The 20529-nt window shown below is 39.0% G+C and overlaps 1 protein-coding gene across 1 annotated transcript in view; it reads right to left on the bottom strand.

Annotated features, from left to right (window-relative positions):
* The window catches only part of TRIM33 (tripartite motif containing 33), a 126535-nt gene that overhangs the window by 57958 nt on the left and 48048 nt on the right, over positions 1-20529 (bottom strand). The window contains exons 2-4 of the mRNA XM_011933119.1: positions 12275-12393; positions 11418-11562; positions 11118-11250 (exon numbers count right to left, since the gene is read on the bottom strand). The gene's annotated coding sequence lies outside the window, so the exon portion shown is untranslated. The remainder of the gene's footprint in view (positions 1-11117; positions 11251-11417; positions 11563-12274; positions 12394-20529) is intronic.

The following is a 20529-nucleotide window of genomic DNA, read 5'->3' as shown; positions in this document are numbered from 1 at the left end:
CATAGGATCCTCAGTTTTCATTCCTCATTCTAAACTGTCTTACCCCATGGCTGTCATTTTAGGCATTCCCTTACCTTTTACTTTCTTGGTTTACTAACTTATTTTGGTGAATCACATTCTCTAATGGCTTTCCAAAAAGAGGTACATAAGAGGCAAAGCTTCTGAATACTTGCATGATGAAACAAGTCTACATTTTATTCTCACATTGATTTATACTTTAGCTCCAGAATTCTAGATCGAGACTGGGCATTGTGGCTCACACCTGTAATCCCAGCTACTTGGGAGGCTGAGGCAGGAGAATCACTTGCACCCGGTGGGCAGGGGTTGCAGTGAGCCAAGACCGCGCCATTGCACTCCAGCCTGGGCAAGAAGAGCGAAACTCCATCTCAAAAAAAGAGCATTCTAGATTGAAAATCTTTGCCCTTCATCTCCCGACTTTCTTTTAACGATCCTGTTTTTTTGTTTTGTTTTTGGAGACAGAGTCTCAATCTGTCACCCAGGCTGGAGTGCAGTGGCATGATCTCAGCTTATTGCAACCTCTGCCTCCTAGGTTCAAGTGATTCTCTTGCCTCAGCCTCCCGAGTAGCTGGGACTACAGGCATGAGCCACCACACCCGGCCTAACGTTCCTATTTTGATTCCTATTTCATTGCTGGCTTTGGAAACTAAAAATTTACTAAAATTTTTCTGTATTTTGAGTAGAGATGGGGTTTCACCACATTGCCCAGGCTGGTCTTGAACTCCTGAACTCAAGTGATCCACCTACCTCAGCCTTCCAAAGTGCTAGGATTACAGGTATGAGCCACCATGCCCGGCCTAATGTTCCTATTTTGATTCCTATTTCATTGCTGGCTTTGGAAACTTTATTGATCTTAACCTTAATCCATAGCATACTATCATTTTATGATATTATACACCTTGATACGGGTCTTTTTAAAAATCATTGTTCTGGGCATTAAATGGGACATTTCATCCTGATGACTCTATGTTCTTAGATGAATTTCTTCCAATAGTTATCTAACAATTTCCCAACGTTTGTTTTCTTTTTTCTCTAATTTATACTGATCGTCTGCTGGAACTCATAATTTTTTTTCTTTTAAATTTTCTTGCGAGGGTGAAAAGGTCTCTAAATCCTAAAAGAGAGGTAGGAAGAGACAGTGAAATGAAAAAGCATCATTATTGACAATATGGAAGGAAGTCAGGACCTTCGAGACTGAAGGTCCCCAGAGCTTAGCGGGCAGATTTACACTTAATCTCCCTGATTTCAGCCTGGTACTTCCTCCCCACGTGGACCTAATATCCCCAAGTCCAGTGCCTCTCTGATTTTGTTTCTCCAGAGAATAGGTCCAACTTTTGTGACACCTATCATCTCTAGGTACTAGGTATTACAGGTTCCTGAGAAATATATTGATTGGCTTCCTTCATATCTCCTTTGCATGGCCTTAGTTCATTCAACCCCATTATGTCAAATATCAGATCCACCAAACCTCCATTCATTTACCCTGCTTTAAAAAAAAAAAAAAAAGGACTGAAATCCCCATTGATGTCTCTTCCCCCATTGTTAGTCTTTATAAGTCTATAGATTTTTTAATTCCTTTAATGTGAATAGAATTTTTGGAGGGAAATGGAAAAACCCCATGGTTTATCTAGAAACCTAGTAATGTTCTCAGGTACAAAATTTCATGCAGTTCTATAGCTGCTTTCCTTTTTCAAAACAACTTCCAAAGCCATAAAATAAATTGAAGACTTCAATTAAAAAAAAAAAAATTTAAGAAAGAGAAAAAAATAAAACATGTGGGTTGCAACTGTAATAACAGCCAATAATAGCTAAACTGTTATTGAGTGCTTACTATGCTAAGCACTTTATAGGTACAATTCTCAGTACTTGTAATCCTCACAACAACCTTATAAAATTGGTAGTATATTTTCACTTAAAAGATACACACACAAAACATAGCTCATCTTTTTCACTCTGCAGCAATTATTTTAATTTAAACAAAAAATTCAAAAAGCAGGGAGAGGCAAGAAAAAACAAAATACAGTTACAGACTGTATAAGTGGATGATTATGGAATGAAGCTAAATTCAGAGGAAAATTCACATCTTTTTGATTAACTGGGGTTTCATGTAAGATTCTAAAAAGAATACAGCAAAAGCAAACTAAGCAAAAAATTAATAAAGATAAAAGAAAACTGTAAGGATCAGAACACCTCTAAAGAATAGAATAAATGAATTTAAAAACTGGGTCACTAAAATGACCAGTAAAGACCATAAACTTATGGCCAATCTAATAAAGGACAGGAAATAAACTCAGCTATAAAGCATCATAAACAGGTTGGGCATGTGGCTCACGCCTGTAATCCCAGCATTTTGGGAAGCCAAGGGGGGCAGATCACGAGGTTGAGATATTGAGACCATCCTGGCCAACATGGTGAAACCTCGTGTCTATTAAACATACAAAAATTAGCTGGGCGTGGTGGTGTGCACCTGTAGTCCAAGCTATTCAAGAGGCTGAGGCAGGAGAATTGCTTGAACCCAGGAGGCGGAGGTTGCAGTGAGCCCAGATCGCGCCACTGTACTCCAGCCTGGTGACAGAGTGAGATTGTCTCAAAAAATAATAATAATAGTGAACAATCATAAGATATAACTATAGATCTTCATAAAATCTTGTTGTTTAATTTAACATTTTTTAACCTCTACTAAATAATTTCCTAAGAAAATACAAAGTATCACAATTGCAAAGTTGACTCAAGAAGAGATGGGAGCTGGGTGCAGTAGCTTATAACTGTAATCCCAACAATTTGGGAGGCCAAGGCCGGAGGACTGCTTGAGGCCAGGAGTTCAAGACCAACCTGGGTAATATGGCAAGACCCCATCTCTTTAAAAAAAAAACACACAAAAAAAAAAATTAGCCAGGCATGGTAGTCTACACCTGTAGTCGTAACAATTTGGAAGGTTGAGGCAGGAGGATCACTTGAGACCAGGAGGTTCAAGGTTACAATGAGCTATGATCACGCCACCGTACTCCAGCCTGGGTGACAGAGCAAGACACCCTGTCTCCTAAAAACAAACAAACAACCCAGAAGGGATAGGAAACCTGACTCAATCAATAAGCATATAAGAAATTGAGAGTCTTGGCCGGGCGCGGTGGCTCAAGCCTGTAATCCCAGCACTTTGGGAGGCCGAGACGGGCGGATCACAAGGTCAGGAGATCGAGACCATCCTGGCTAACCCGGTGAAACCGCGTCTCTACTAAAAAATACAAAAAACTAGCCGGGCGAGGTGGCGGGCGCCTATAGTCCCAGCTACTCGGGAGGCTGAGGCAGGAGAATGGCGTGAACCCGGGAGGCGGAGCTTGCAGTGAGCTGAGATCCGGCCACAGCACTCCAGCCTGGGCAGCAGAGCGAGGCTCTGTCTCAAAAAAAAAAAAAAAGAAATTGAGACTCTTAAAGAACGAGCTCTAAAAGTCCTTAAGTCCAGAGAGAGGAAGGGGGAATGTTGGTAGGGAGAGAAAAGAATGGAGCAGAAAGCGTTAGCTAAGACACATAGAAGTGGCTAAGCACAGTGGCTCATGCCTGTAATCGCAGCACTTTGGGAAGCCAAGGTGGGGGATCACTTAAGGCCAGGAGTTTGAGATCAGCCTGACTAACATGGTAAAACTGTATCTCTACTAAAAATACAAAAATTAGCCACGTGTGGTGATGTCCACCTGTAATCCCAGCTACTCGGGAAGCTGAGGTATGAGAATCACTTGAATCCAGAAGGCAGAGGTTGCAGTGAGCCGAGATCATGCCACTGTACTCCAGCCTGGGCAACAGAGAGGCACTCTGACTCAAAAATCAAAACAAAACAAAACAAAACGATACACAGAGGCAAACTAGTTCTAAGGTTAAATGGCTCTCCTAACAAATACAGGTCTAAGAAACTGCATGTACAAAGTTGGAGGGTTAAGTAGAGGGTTCCTGCTACTAGAGTGGAAGTGGAAGATAAGAGATTGTTTAGTAAAGAAGTTAACTTTGCCCAAAGAGAGGTCTAGCCTTTGCCTTCAGTCCCTGGCAGGTAAACTCTAACCCCCTGAAATGTCCTGCCTGATAAAATTATCTTTGTTTGCCTGGGGACCTTGAGCCAAGCCAGATAGTCTGTGTCAACAATCTGATTTACAGTGGGAGCTCTGGGTCACATAGTCTCAGATCACCCTCAGGAGGAGCTGTCCTGGAGACTGAGGTCTGCCATGTGGCCGGTGAACCACATTTATATGACAAAGACTGACCCAATAAAAATTCTGGACACCAAGGTTTAGGTGACATTCCCTGGCTGGCAATATTCTGTGTACACTGTCACACATCACTGTCAGGTGGTATTCATGATGTCCATGGCTCCAGTGGGAGAAGACAACTAGAAACTCCACTTTTGGAACTCTCCTGGACTCTGCCCTGTGCATCTTTCCCTTGGATGATTTTAATCTGTATCCTTTCACTGTAATAAACATAACTGTGAGTATAATAGCTTGCAGTGAGTTCTGTAAATTCTAGCAAATTATCAAACCTGAGTGTAGTTTTGGGGAATCTTGATCTTACAAGTGGTGTCAGAAGTCAAAGGAGTCTCATGGATTACTATCTAATTTTATAGTTAGCATCAGAAGTGGGATCGCTTGAATGACCCTGACTTACTAAAACAGGTGGTTTGCAAAGAGGGAGGATGAGAAGGTGGGAACTGATAAACATTTAATTCTTGGATGGGTATCCAGTCATGCACGGTTATATAACTGCAGCTGCAGTTACTAGAGGTAAAACTTACCAATGGAATTTAGAAATGGTAGACCCAATTCCCGAGGAGGTGAACCACCAGATAAATAAGGAAATGCAAACTAGTAAGAAAAAAAAGTAGGCCAGGCATGGTGGCTCATGCCTATATACCAAGCACTTTGAGAGGTCCTGGCGGAAGGACTGCTTGAGCCTAGGAGTTCAAGATCAGCCTAGGCAACATAGAAGTCTTCATCTCTACAAGAAATAAAAAATTAGCCAGGTGTGGTGGCACAACTACTCAGGTGCCTGAAGTGAGAGAACTGCTTGAGCCCAGGAGTTCAAGCCTTCAGTGAGCCACTGCACTCAAAGCCTGGGCAATAGCGCAAGACCCTGTCTAAAAATAAAAAAAAAAAAAAAAAAGTTAATGAAACAATTCTTTTGTTACTGCTATCTGTACTAGCTAAAATGAAAACATAAGAGAATGTTAGGACAGATCCTGACACTGGGCCAAACTCAGATTTCAGCCAATCTGGGCTACAGTCACTAATCTCAGGGTCACTCCAAAAGGAAAAATTACGCTGGAACATTAGATACCATGTCTGTGACCTCCAGTTATAAGGAGGTAGTCTAGGTATGAGAAAGACAAAACTAAGAAACTACTGAAACCAGGGATTATAGTACAAATTGTCTCATTTTGATCAACAAATATCTTAGGTGATGTCAGAGAAACACTCTAATAAGGAAGGCAGTGTCCAGAAGAGTTCCCTATAAAATAGAAATAGTGGCCGGGCGCGGTGGCTCAAGCCTGTAATCCCAGCACTTTGGGAGGCCGAGACGGGTGGATCACGAGGTCAGGAGATCGAGACCATCCTGGCTAACACCGTGAAACCCCGTCTCTACTAAAAAATACAAAAAACTAGCCGGGCGAGGTGGCGGGCGCCTGTAGTCCCAGCTACTCGGGAGGCTGAGGCAGGAGAATGGCGTAAACCCGGGAGGCGGAGCTTGCAGTGAGCTGAGATCCGGCCACTGCACTCCAGCCTGGGCGACAGAGCGAGACTCCGTCTCAAAAATAAATAAATAAATAAATAAAATAATAAATAAATAAATAAATAAAATAGAAATAGTTTGTGCAGAATTTACAACCAGGAGAATGCAAAGAGGTACTCATTATACTTATAAGCAGGTAGCTTCTTTTTCCCTAAGGCTGAATTTGAAACTACCTGAGGAGCTGCTGATCCTGTGATCAGATGGGTGCTACACTATAAACTACTTTCTATTAATCAGCAATGAGCAGTTTGGGTTATGGACAATTCCAAGGCAAATGGACAGCATCTTGTTTGGAGGGCTACCACTATGAATACAGAAAGTAAAAAATCAATTTAGCGGGCACACGATTTTCCCCTATGTTAGGGTTTTCATGGAACTCTGCAGTTGGTGTCAGAAGTAATGGTGATCTTGTGGACTGTTTTGTAACTTTGAAAAGACGATGAAGAGAAAGACACTGGTAAAATTCAGTAATGTATGTTATACTTGCAACTCTCTTTGCAAAATTATAACAGTGAGAAAACTCTAACGCAACTGACTCCACCTTGCTTCTAACCTCACAAGCTGTCTTTGCTCATTCTCATATGTGGGTCAACCTAACTATGGGAGGAATTTATTTTATAGTTTAAGTCACTAGCAAGTGGTCACAAGATTTCTAACTTCCCCTATAGATAAGATCACTATTGTGAAACCCAAGATTAGTATTTGAGATATTTTTCAGGCTTTGCATTCTGCTGGACTAACTGATATAACCCAGGCTGGTGACCCATACCAAGAGACTAATTCAACTGTGACCCCTACTCAGGAAGTGACTCAGCATAACTCACTGCACAAAGACAGTTTTGACACCTCTATGATTTCATCCCTGACCCAACCAATCAGCAGCAGCCATTCGCTAACCCCTGCCCATCAAACTATCCTTTAAAAACCCTCATCTCCAAATTCTCAAGGAGTTGGAATTTGGATGGGAGATTTTGAGAAATATTTCCTCGCTCAGTCACTCTGCAATTATTAAACTCTTTCTCTGCAGAAACTCCTGCTGTCTCAGTGTATTGACTTTTTCTGGACAGGGGGAAAGGAGAGTCTGGCTGAGTGATAACATACTGAACACTTAAACTTTGACTACTGTTAAGTATTTCTTTTAATAGGGGCTCAACTATACTTTAGCAAAATAACCCTGGCAGCAATACAGACAGGATGAATTTGACAGAGTAAACCTCGAAGTAGGGAAAGTAGGGAGAATAGTTGTCAATCTGTTGTAGTAATGAGGGGCTGGCTTTTAAGTCCAATGACATGGTTTCAACAGTCCATCCAGAGAAAATAAAATGAAAGCATGAACAAAAGAGAAGAAATGTGTGACATTTCAGTATATATTTGTTCTCTGTCCTTATTCCTGGCATACAATTCCTAAAACCCTCAGAATCTCTGAAATAAGTATCTTTTTGCATGTTAACAAAATGACCAATGGCTGGGGGCTCCCAGACCGATCAGGATGGGTGATGTCAGGGGAACCAATGAGATAATTAAAGAGTTGGAACTTTCAGCCCTACTTCCTAACTTAGGAAGAGGAGAGAAGGGCTAAAGGCTGACATGATCACAAATGGTCAACAATTTAATTATGCATCCCTACATAATGAATCTCCATAAAAACCCAAAAGAATAAGGGTTGGAGAGCTTCCAGATACTGAACACGTGGAGGATAATGCATCCACCACAGAGGGTTGTGGGAACTGCACCCCTTCCCACATACTTCACCCTATGTATCTCTTCATCCAGTTGTTCATTTGTATTCTTTAAAATATTGTTGAGCTGGGCATGGTGATACACACCTGTATCTCAGCTACTCGGGAGGCTGAGGCAGGAGGATCATTTGAGCCCAAGAGTTTAAATCCAGCCTGGGCAACATAGCAAGACCTAATCTCTTTTTAAAAATTAAATAAAATATTGTCAAGTGGGGCACAGTGGTGCACATCTCTAGTCCCAGGTATGTGGGACACTGAAGTGTGAGAATCACTTGAGCCCAAGAGCTTGAGTTCAGCCTGAACAACAGAGTGAGACCCCGTCTCTTCAAAAAACAAGAAAAATTATCTCTCTCTCTCCATATATATATAGTTAAACAAAAATTACAGGAGGACATTGTTTTGGACTAAGCTCCTGCACGAGGCCCCAAGAGATCACACTAAAAATCAAAGTACAGACAGAACCAGAAGCAACATATAGTTCTCTTCCCCTTTGCAGTCACTGCTGAAGCAGGAGTGGCCAACATGAAGTTTAATCCCTTTGTGACTTCTGACTGAAGCAAGAACCACAAAAGGTGTTTCAATGCACCTTCCCACATTCATAGAAGGATTATGTCTTCCCCTCTTTCCTAAGAGCTGAGACTGAAGTACAGCATTCATTCCATGCCCATCCAAAAGGATGATAAATTTCAGATTGTGCAAGGACACTATAAAGGTCAGCAAACTGGCAACTTATTCAAAGTTTAGAGGAAGAAATATATCATCAACACTGAACAGGTGCAGTGGGAAAAGGCTAATGGCACAACTGTCCATGTAGGCATTCACCCCAGCATGGTGGTTATCACTAGGTTAAAACTGGACAAAGACCACAAAAAGATCCTTGAACAGAAAGTCAAATCTCACCAAGTAAGAAAGGAAAAGGCCAAAATACAAGGAATAAACAAGATGAGAAGATGCAGGAATAAAGCAATCTTATATACAAACTTTCACTGAAACTGTTGAAATGGAAAAAAAAAAAAAAATCAAAATGGAGTCCCTCATGCTGAGTTCATCAAACTGAAAATGAGTTATCAGACCATCCAAGAAATCAGGAAAGGGATAACACCCTAATTTCCCAAATAAGCCGGTTTCAATTGGTATGATAATGAGGCGCCCTGTCTTTAACCCCCCCCTTTTTTTCTTTTTTTTTTTGGTAAACCTCTCCTAAGGTGCTGTCTTTAATCCTTACAACAAAAGGTAACCTGAGGTAATTTGATGTTAATGAATCAGTTATTTCTCTATTGTTCTGCACTGCTCCAACCTTACTAGGAAAGTAACTTTGAAAAGACCAATCCACTTTTTATTCTTTGTTTTTGCTTTCTTCAGTCCCTCTCTGCCTATAAAACTAACCTCCTCTGCTCAGTTCACTGAAACACTTGTTTTATTTTATGGAATGAGGTATTGCTCAAATCTAAAAATCACAAATAAAACCAATTAAGATCTTTGAACTAAATTGTTGTAATTGCTGTGATTTGTAATAAATTGGCAGTAGTAAGTTAAATGCTTCCCTGAGTTCTGTGACCCATTCCAGCAAATGATCAAACTCAAGGAAGGGGTCGTGGGAATCGTCCCACCCCCAATTTACAGTAAGTCACTCAGAATACCAGAGGCCAGGGGACAAGCTCAGCTCAGTGGCTCATACCTGTAACCCCAGCACTTTGGGAGGCTGAGGAGGGAGGACAGCTTCAGGCCAGGAGTTTGAGGCTGCAGTGAGCTATGATGATGCCATTGCATTCCAGTCTGTGTGACAGAGCAAGAACCTGTCTTTTAAAAATATATATATATATTTTTAAAGTACCAGAAGGTGGGACTTACGACTGGTATTTGAAGTAGAAAGGTAGTTTGCAGGACTGAGCCCGTAACTTGTGGGACCTGACTCTAACTCCAGGTAGATGGCGACAGAATTGAACTGAATTATTGGACACCAAGCTGGTGAGAATCAGTCAATATGAGGGGAAACTGGTCACACACATGGTCACAGAAGTGCTCTGTGTTGTGCGAGCACAGCAGGAGAAAAAACAGGTTTTTAAAAAATTATACAAGAGATAATAAGGACTTAGATATAAGTGGTAAAGGAAAATGGTAAAAAGGGAATGATAATGGTTGAACTTTGAGGTGGCAAGGCCACTGAAGCGATTCTTTAATGAGGAAAAGTATGACATCTTCCTTTTCTTTTTGCCTCTCACCATCAACTTAAAAAGCTACAAGAAATCTAACACTCAAAAAAAGATCTGACTACAGCTGTGAAAAAGGTAATCTAATGTCTTACTGAGACTGTTAACAGACAATCTAAGATTTCAGACAAGTTATAGGTTAAGAGATTTCTGAACAAATTAAGAGTACAAAAATTTAATAAATACACTGTAAAGCTGTGAGAGATGCCTTGAAAAAGAGCAAAAAGCACTACCTTTATATAGTCAAATTTGAGACATTCTGTATTCTATATTCTCTATACCCTATGGAAGAAAATGAGCATATGGGTTAAGAGGAGATCTGCAGTCTGACTACCTGTGCTCAAATCCTGGTACTACCAATTACTATGAGACTTTGTACAGATTACTACAGCTTTCTGTAAGTAGGTTCTCTCACATTTAAAACAGTCATAATACCAGTACCTAAATCTCATGGGTAGTTGGTATGAATTAAATACATATTCATCACTCAGAAAAGTACCTGGCACAAAGTAAGGCTGAAATAATTGTTGACGATTAGGATTACTGTATCCCCTCTTTAAGAAGACTCTAATAAACTTCAATGAATTCTAATGAATTAAAAACTCTAAGAAATCATATCATTAAGAAACACATTTAAGTGTGGCTAACCCAAGTTCTCTTATACATTTTTGGCAATAGATTAATAAAATCTATTTCCATCCAGTCATAAAAACTGTTGCTTGAAAAACACTTTGGAAAATTCTGGACTATGGGTAAGTGACACCATCTTTTTACTTGTAATAAACAGATGCCATGGAAGCTAGAGAAATTTACTGAAGGATATTGTCACACAACTGACTAGAAATTTTAGTACAGTTCCCAAAAGTTCATATGAAGCACACTCATAGTAAATGAATACTACTGAATTCTGAGGGTACAAGGTTAAAATACAAAGGCATGTATTAGAGGGTCAGTAACTCTGCTTAGTTTTCATAAATCCCTAGCTTTTCTAATTTTATATGTAACATGAAATCAGTGTATTTATGCTTTGATGTTAAAAGGAATGCTGCTTTTGTAGACTACAGCCAAAAATACTATAGGACACCAAGAAAAAGCTTATTTGAATCACAGGAGTAGCAAACAAATGAATAACATAACTCCCCTCTTGTAAACCCAAACCTACAAAACGATACATTTTAACAAACATTCATAAGACAATTAGATATAAATGTGGAAATCTTTAAATAATTTACCAAAACATATATTGCTCAAGAAATTAAAATATGTAAAATTTAGATTTAAAAGAGACAAACTTATATAATCAATATTTGCTTTAAGAAGAATGATTTTACAAGCACTTTTTATAGTATTTCCTGGTAAGCAATTATGATTTCTGTACCTATGTTCTTTGTGTTCCAATAGCTGACAGTCTCTACATGTCAGTCTATCACATGTTTCACAGAAAAGTTTCAACTGTTCTTGTTTGTGTACAGGGCAGAAAACAGGGCGTTGACCAGATGCTCCGACAGACTCTGTAGCAAAATAAAACAAATATTTTTTAACTAAACATAAAATTTTTGTCTAGTTTTCTAAATTCCTATTGATGTTGCTATCCAAAGTTTATAAAGAATAAGTAGAAAATGCTATAGGAGTAAAAGAGGGAGGTTAACTGTAATCATTACAACTGCATCTATCTTACCTGAGACATCTTCTTTCTTCCTGATCAAGTGATCTTTAGTAAATTTTACTCTTTGATGTGCTTCGATACATGTCTTACATAGCCACTCTCCACATTCTACACAAAAGCCAACTGCACTTGCATTGTCTTCACAACTAGTACATACCTAAAAGAGGAAATAAGTACTAATCTAAATTAAATATATAAAATGTAGATCCAAAAAATAAAAAGAAAAAACTTGTTCTTAAATATACTGTCTATTTCACTGTACACAGAATAAAATTATTTTGTTATCCATTTATCTTCAACAAAATCCTTTTCCTTACAGATAATTCATGTAGGTAAAAATCTAAGTCTCAGAACACAAAGTCGATGGAGATTTGACTTTTTTTTTTGAGACAGGCTCTCGCTCTGTCACCCAGGCCAGACGGCAGTAGTGCAATCATGGTTCACTGCAGCCTCAACTTCCTGGGCTCAAGCAATCCTCCGACCTCAGCCTCCCAAGTAGCTGGGACTAAAGGCGCACGCCACCACGCCCGGCTAATATTTTTATTTTTTGTAGAGATGGGGTCTCACTGTGTTGCCCAAGCTGGTCTCGAACTCTGGGGCTCAAGCAATCCTCACACCCCAGCCTCCCAAAGTGCTGTGATAACAGGCATGAGCCACCATGCCCGGCCCAGATTTGATATTTTAAGTAATAACTTTAGTCTCATTTAACTAAGTTTGAGAGTATATAAGAAAGCTATCTTTAATTTTCTATTTGAAACAGGAATCCATAGCAGAACCACCCTAAATTACTTAATTATCCAAACATGCTTTTCTTACAATTTACAGTTTGATATCAAGATAGGAATATAAAGAAAAATTGAGAAGCATACCTGTTCTGATTTTTCATCAGAACTGCTAGGAGCTTCAGATGTGTCTTTCACAAAATAATTATCCACAAGGTCTATCTGTCTGCATTCTTGGCGGCATACTGGGCACCGTATTACACCAACTACAATATAAAATAACAACATTTTAAAATATTCTTCAGGAATAAATAAATAAATTGTGCATGATGTCCATATGGGAACATTAATTCATCACAGAGAAGACCAAAGAAATGAGCATCAAGAACTCAGTAAAATAACCCAGCGAGTTATTCCATTTGGGTAAAAGTGATATTCTATTTAGGAAAAGAAAAAACAAGCATTATGATGCCTCCCAAAAAGTGCTTCCTCATTACAATATGTAGTTAGCTGAATAATTGCCCCAAAAGAAATTCAGATCCTGATCTTTGGAAACTATGAGTATTAATTTACATGGCAAAAGGGACTTTACAGATGTGATTAAGGCTCTGGAGATGGTTTGTCCAGCGGGTCCTAAATGCTATCAAGTGACCTTATCAGAGGGAGCAAGAGGAAGAGAAGACTACAGAAGAGTGGAAGGCAATTACAGTAACAATGGACACAGGGAGTAGAGTGATGTGCTTTATAGATGAAGGAAGAAGCCAGAGGCCAAGAAAGAAAGGCAACCACTAGAAGCTGAAAGAGACGAGGAAATGGATTTTCTCCCAGAGCCACCAGAAGGAACCAGTCCTGCCACCACTTTTGACTTTAGTCCAATGAAAGGGATTTCAAACTGCTGGCCTCCATCATGGTAAGACAATAAGACAGGTGCTGTTTTAAGACACCCAGTTTGTGGTAATTTTGTTACAGCAGCAACAGAAAACTAATATACAATCTATCATCTTATAAATTCTGACTTGGTTAGAGATACTTGAATACATGCTAATATGAGAAGAAAGATCATCTGTGCCTTCACCTGCTAGTGTTTTAGGACTTATCAGAATGGATAAACTGTTGAGGTAACACACAGAGGCTAAAGAAGTAAAAATAGCACCAGAGTCGACACAATAAATTGACTACATGTCAGCCATGAAATTGAGAATACAGTATAAATGACACAATCCATACCTTCAGAAGGGTTCTAGATTAATACATAATTTTTATAGTTTATAATGTACACAACTACAGAAAGTACCAAAGACTGGAATATAAACCGAGTCCCCACGAGTTGTGTGGTACACAAACTGTAGTACCATATATAGTCATTCTGATGGAAAATGAAAACATAAATAAAACTTATCATTCTAAAAGAAGGGTGAGGTAGCTCATGCCTGTAACCCCAACACTTTGGGAGTGGGACGATCACTTGAGCCCAGGAGTTTGAGGCCAGCCTGGACAACATAGTGAGATGCCATCTCTAATTTTAAAATAAAATAATAATTAAAAAATAACTTGTTATAGATTTAAAATACAATAGTGTTCTTTTCAATATTTCCTCTTTATTTTACCAAAAATATGGTATAAAAATAAATAACAAGATCTAGGTCAAAGGAACCATACAAAAACAATTTTTCAAACCAAAGGAAGAAATAGTAAAGTGAAAAGAAAGGGGAAAAAGAAAAATATTTTCACATTTGGGAAAGCATGAATTAAAAACCTCTTGAGAAAGTGTATTATATAAAACTACAAAGAAGTATAAGTAACTGTAGGGACAAAGATCTGAGAGTAACTAACTCTTCTTAGAGTGAATCAGTTAAGTTTTCACCAAAAAACACTTCAACAGGGTCTTGAAGAATTAACATGAATATACTAGTGTGTAAGAAAGGGTTTACTTGGCAGGCCTGGGTTGCTCAAATGCTGCACATTCCTTCTTAAGAAAGGCCTGTCTTCAGGACTGGCCCTTTACAGGTTCCTGGGAGATGACCTCTGAGCCCGTGGAAAATTCTGCCTGATAAGAGTATTTTTGTATACCTGAGGCTTTAAGCCATACCGTGTTTGACCTCTGGGTGCACTGGAGTCCCAGTAGCTGATTATCAGTCCTGTGGGGGCTGCATGACAATGAGACTGATCTCCAAAATCTAGACACCAAGGCTCAGGTGAGATTCTCTGCTTGGCAATACTCCCAGTGTATTGTCCCATACTGTTGCTGGGGACATCTGAAAGCATGGGTCTGCTTTCTCTTGGACTTTGCACCGTGTATCTTTTCTCTTTGCTGATTTTAGTCTGTATCTTTCGACTATAATGTCTTCAACTAAAACAAAATGCAACCATAATAAAACAAATTTTCTCAATCCTATGGGTCCTTCTGGTGGATCACTGTTCCTGAGGCTAATCTTGGGGACCCCCAACCCAACTAAGAAAGAAGGAAACTGATAATAGCAAGTACAAAGTTTACAAATTAAATGAAAAAAGAATAGGAGGCTACAAAAGACAGCAGAAAATATATCTATCTTTCCTTCTATCTATATGTATGTAATTACATCTATGTAAAATACTGAGAAAATTAGTGAGAAATTTGCAACATCTAAATGAAGGAATATTTTTGTTGAAGGACACAAAAAATGGAGAGACATTCTATGTTCTAAGCAAGACAGATTCAATATTCTGAAAGGATCCGTTCTGTGTAAATGAATTATTCCATACAGTTCTATATTACACTTTCTGAAACTCAACAAGTTAATTCTCAGATTCTTATAAATTTCCAACTCAATCTAGCAGGCTGACATCACAGCTTATGGAGACAAAAATTCATCTTCTTCTTAGTCTAAATCATCACTAAAATGATATTAAGGAATTCAGAGGATTAACACAAGATCCAAAAAATGAGGGTGAAAGAAGGAGCAAGGCACATATATCAGTACGTAAGCAACTTTAGCAAATTTAGATGAAAAAGAATAACTCAACAGTGCAGAAGAAACCCAGTCCGTAGTACACAGGAATAACAAGATACACCTGAGTAAGACTTACTTGCTGGAAAAAATTTCAGAGAAGCTTGGAATTCAGTCACGAGGCATCAAGAAGTCCCAAAGAGACACAAGGGGATACATGCAAGTCTACAGACATCAGCAAACCCCACTCCTATACTGATTACTTACCTCTGACAGATTACTCAGCAGCCAGGGTATCTTACCCCCAAAACGAAAGAGTTGAAGGTTCTTTAGGGATCTTGTTGCTATCTGCTTCCATATTTATCAATAAATTTTAAAATTACATAAATGTCTGCTCTAAAAATGAGAGCTGGCCAAGTACAGTAGCTCACACCTGTAATCCCAACATTTTGAGAGGCCAAGGCGGGCAGATTGCTTGAGCCCAGGATTCAAGACCAGCCTGGGCAACATGGCAAAACGCTGCCTCTACTAAAAATACAAAAATGAGCCAGGCATGATGGCATGTGCCTGTAGTCCCAGCTACTTGGGAGGCTGAGGTGGGAAGACTGCTTGACTCCAGGAGGCAGAGTCTGCAGTGAGCTGAGATTGTATCACTGTACGCCAGCCTAGGCAACAGAGATCCTATCTCAAAAAAAAATAATAAAAATAAAAATGAGAGCCACTTTACATTTGAGTATGTATTCCCCTTATAAGTGGTGTACATCAGATGAGTGTGCCAGACTTAATCACTCAGTCCTAGTTGCTATGATGAGTTCCGATCATTATACAAAAAAACTGACACCCAGACTCTAAAAGCAAAGCTACTGACCAGTTTCATGCATAAAGTCCCTAGAAGTGATTTCATCAATTCAAACTCAAGTTCTACTCAAATTCAACTCAAACTCCATTCATACTTACTGAATTCGTTTCTTTTAAATGTCAATTTACTAACATTTTTATTTGGGGATGAGGGGTCAGTGGGAGATGAGATTCTTTCTAAAAGGCTAAAATACACAAGTCTACAAAGTAGTTTGTCTTTACAATGTTAAATGGAATTCAGTAAGTTGACTGGTGGACTTCCATTCAAGATGAGTGATTAAGCAAGTGTGGAAAGACCAATTGATTCCCTGAACTCAAACACAGAAATGGCTAAAACATAACAAATTAAAGCGTATTCTGAAAAATACTTAACTAACCCTGGAAGGAAGAAGAAAATATTTTGAAGTGCCAGAAACAAAAAGAAAACGCAAAGCCCAAGTGGTGAGGAACTGATGCATGTGGGTCACAGGAGTTATTACAGTACCACTGCTGGGAACAGGAAAACAAAGTTTAAAAGGTGAAACTCAACTCCCTTCATGAAGCATGGAGCACGCTTTTAGTGTTCTACAGCCTGAAACCCTTGTCAGTCCTAGAGAACCCCAAAAAAGCTGTATGCATAGATATAAATATATAACCAAAATGTGTACCATTTGTACAGGATACAGAACTGCCAAGTCAAGAAACTAACAAAAAAGTTGTCTGTAACCTTACAAACACAAAACCATCTCATGAGAACATCTCCCAACCCAGAGCACAATAAGGACTCCCACTGAAGATAGGTTCACACAATAAAACTTCAATGCACATGAGGAAACCCAACATCTCAGTGTGAATCAACGAACACGATAAACCAAGAAGTAACAACCTAGAAACCACAGATTTTAAATGAATAAATAAAGCAGTCTGAAAGATTTCAAATATGTATGAAATTGTGATAAAGGGCCAAACAATCTATGAAACTGGGTAGATCTGAAAAAGAGAGAAATAAAATAGCACAGAATAAGCTCAAAACAGGTTAAATGGTAAGCAAGAGACAATTGAAAATTATCAAGATAGAATATAGATATAAAAGAAATCATACAGAATTTGTACAGATAAAAGAAAAAATAGACACTGCAAAAGAGAAGGTAAGAAAACTAAAGAACTAAATGAGAAGCTCTACCGTAAGTCAAATAAAAATTCATGGAAGATAAGCAATAGAGATGCTATTTAAAGACATAATGAATGAGAATTTTCAAAGAAATGAGCCCTCAAGACTGTAAGCCAAGTCCTGAGTGGGACAAACAGAAACAGCTAGATATACTATAAGAAAACTAAGAAACAAAGAGAAGAAACTCTTAACTACTAGAAAGAAAACAAAAATTACAGTTATAGAAGGCAATCATGCTGACAGCAGACCTCACCAGTCAAAGGATACCAAAAGATAACAGGAATAGTATCTTCAAAGCATTGAGGGAAAAGAATAGTCAATCTAGAATTCAATAACTTAATAAAACTTTACTCAAGAGTAAAAGCAAAAAAAAAATTTTTCAGACATGAGTATTGCCCATTTCTATAAGAACTAGTAAAGCATAACGTCAAACTATATAAAATTGCCAATATTAAACCACTTACGACTTGCAAATATGGCAACTTTATACAGTTCAACCTAATATTTAAGAAAATGGAAACATATTTAGAAGTGAGATGCAAAAAGCAACTAGCGAAGGTAACAATAAAAGTTGTTACTAAACGTGCATGGCCTAAAAGTAAATATAAAGATATATAACTATTAGTTTGGGAGATTTTAAAACGATGAAATTAAAATATCAAACTACAATAGCTTGTTATATTACAATTAGACTTAAGTTTTAGAGAGTCATTTTAATTATAATATGAAAGAAAAATTAAGGTATAAAATGTCAATTAAAAATACAGTAAGGCCGGGCGCAGTGGCTCATGCCTGTAATCCCAGCACTCTGGGAGGCCAAGGCAGGTGGATCATGAGGTCAGGAGATAGAGACCATCCTGGCTAACACAGTGAAACCCCATCTCTACTAAAAATACAAAAAAAAATTAGCCGGGCGTGGTGGCGGGTGCCTGTAGTCTCAGCTACTCGGGAGACAGAGGCAGGAGAATGGCATGAACCTGCAGTGAGCCGAGATTGTGTCACTGCACTCCAGCCTGGGCAACAGAGTGAGACTCCATCTCAAAAGAAAAAAAAAAAAAAGTAAAACCTTGCTATGACATAGTAACTGAGGACCTGGAAGTTGAATCACATGAAATACAGTCAAGTTATTGTAAAGTAAAATAATCTGTGCAACCCTGCTCCCCTAGCCAATAATAAATTTCAGAGACTAAGTTCAGTGCCATGCTGACACTGCAGCTTTGTGGGCTATACTTTCTGAGAACAACTGTTCTGAAATACCAACAAGAATGCTAAGAATCTCTGTTAGTTGATGTCATTTTTTCAGCTTGGCTCATAAAACTACTAGGGATGTGGGAACTCTCTGTCATGCCATGTCCCTTGCCTGATGTTTCCCAAGCCAACTTTGCTCTTCCCTGCACTTCTGCCCTCACTCAAATAAGAACTTTAATCTGTCCATTTGAGAATGAGGGCTGTGCTGAGTCAGGTTCTATTCATAACAAAATTGCATCTAAATTTGCATTAATTACAAGGTTTTACTATAAGATCAGTTAACTCTTTTTTTTTTGAGACTGAGTTTTTTTTTTTTGAGATGGACTCTTGTTACTCAGGTTGGAGTGCAGTGGCACTATCTCAGCTCACTGCAACCTCTGCCTCCTGGGTTCAAGCTGTTCTCCTGCCTCAGCCCCCGGAATAGCTGGAATTACAGGCATGCGCCACCACGCTCAGCTAATTTTGTATTTTTAGTACAGAAAGGGTTTCTCCATGTTAGTCAGGCTGGCATCGAACTCCAGACCTCAGGTGATCTGCTCACACTGGCCTCCCAAAGTGCTGGGATTACTGGCGTGAGCCATCGCACCCAGCCAGATCAGTTAACTCTTTAAGAAGTTTATCCGTGTAAGTGTATTTAGTCCTCATAGCAGCCCTGTAAAGTAGGTTCTATTACTATCCCCACATTAAAGGTGAAAAAATTGAGCTTCAGAGAGATCAAGAAACATTATGAAGTTCATGTGGTGATGTAAATGCCGAGATCTGAAACTAATATGTCTGTGTCTATGGCTCACGCTCTTAAGAACTATGCTAAACTGTTTCTCTAATTAAAATGCTGGTCTATTAGTAACACAAGAGACTAAACTAAGGCAGTATTAAAGGAAATGTAGAGGATAAATGAGATTATCAATTGGACTTAATAAATGACTGTATGATGAAGGAGTACTAAGAGTTACAATGAGGAAATAAATTAGAAATTCTAGATGATTCCCAAGTTCCTGGTGTGGGTAATGCCTAGATTTTCAGCCAGAAATATAATGAGTAAGTTTTCAATAAATGGTGTTTAACTAACATATTTCTGGAGCTGAAGGGCGTGGAGGGAGCCACCAGCATGTAAATAACTCAAATGTGAAGTGCAGTTATGACTGCTGAGGAAGAATATTATCAAGGACAATAACCCTTGCTACACCAGTATTTACAAGTCAAGCAGAAGAAAAAGAGCTCTCGAATTTAGGAGACAGCTTTCAAACATTTTCAACTGCAAACCACAAGAAGTACACTTTACATCAAAGGCCAGGACACAAATACATACCTGTCTGTATAACTAAAACAAACACGAGTCAAACGGGGTCAACTACTTTTCCATTAACCATTTATGATTAACTTGTTACCACTGTACCAATTTACTTTTAAAATTACATAATGTGCTTAAAGTCAGCTGACTCTCAGCATGACCTAATAATCTTCTCATTTAGCCCTAGCTTCTCTTTCCAATACTCTCAAGCAGTCACTCCAAAGCTTCAGTCATCAACACCACTCTCCTTTCCCTCAGAAAATAATGAAAAATTACAGATATATTTTCAGGTAGAAATGGGAGTTGAGAGAATTTATACCTACAGCATCTCATTACTTAAGTCAGAGCCCAGTCCAAATGATGAGAGAGTCCTGTGAGATAAGTGGTGAAAGACTGGAATGAATTATCCAAAGAATAGGAAAAAGAAACTGGAGGGAAACAAGTGGTGCCGAAAGCCTCAAAGAATTATAACCCTGCCTAAGTCTAGTTCCTCTCTCCACCATGCACCTACCTCTTACTCATCTCCATTCCCACCCTATGTGCACACATTAATAAGGGCCTAGAGAGTAGAGTGGTGGGAGAGGTAACAGCAGGAGCAGTGCTGCTGCTGGGGCCTGGGGCCGATCTGTCTGACTTCCTGTCTGTGCCTAGCCCATTCGAGCTGCAGCCATGTCTGGGGATGAGATGATTTTTGATCCTACTATGAGCAAGAAGAAAAATCAGCAGCAGAAGTCCTTTAGTTAGAGGAGGAAGGGGATACCCAAACAGAGGAAACCCAGCCCTTAGAAACAAAACAAGTGGAGCCAGAGCCAACTGGGGACAAAGAATTGGAAGCTGACGAAGAGAACAGTAGGACTCTGTTCTGTTCCATTGGTCTATATCTCTGTTTTGGTACCGGTACCATGCTGTTTTGGTTACTGTAGCCTTG

The sequence above is a fragment of the Colobus angolensis genome, unplaced genomic scaffold (genome assembly GCF_000951035.1).
Source record: "Colobus angolensis palliatus isolate OR3802 unplaced genomic scaffold, Cang.pa_1.0 Scaffold124, whole genome shotgun sequence".
Classification (NCBI taxonomy): Eukaryota; Metazoa; Chordata; class Mammalia; order Primates; family Cercopithecidae; genus Colobus; species Colobus angolensis.
The sequence above is the reverse complement of the archived record's forward strand: the minus strand, read 5'-3'. Positions and strand labels throughout refer to the sequence as shown.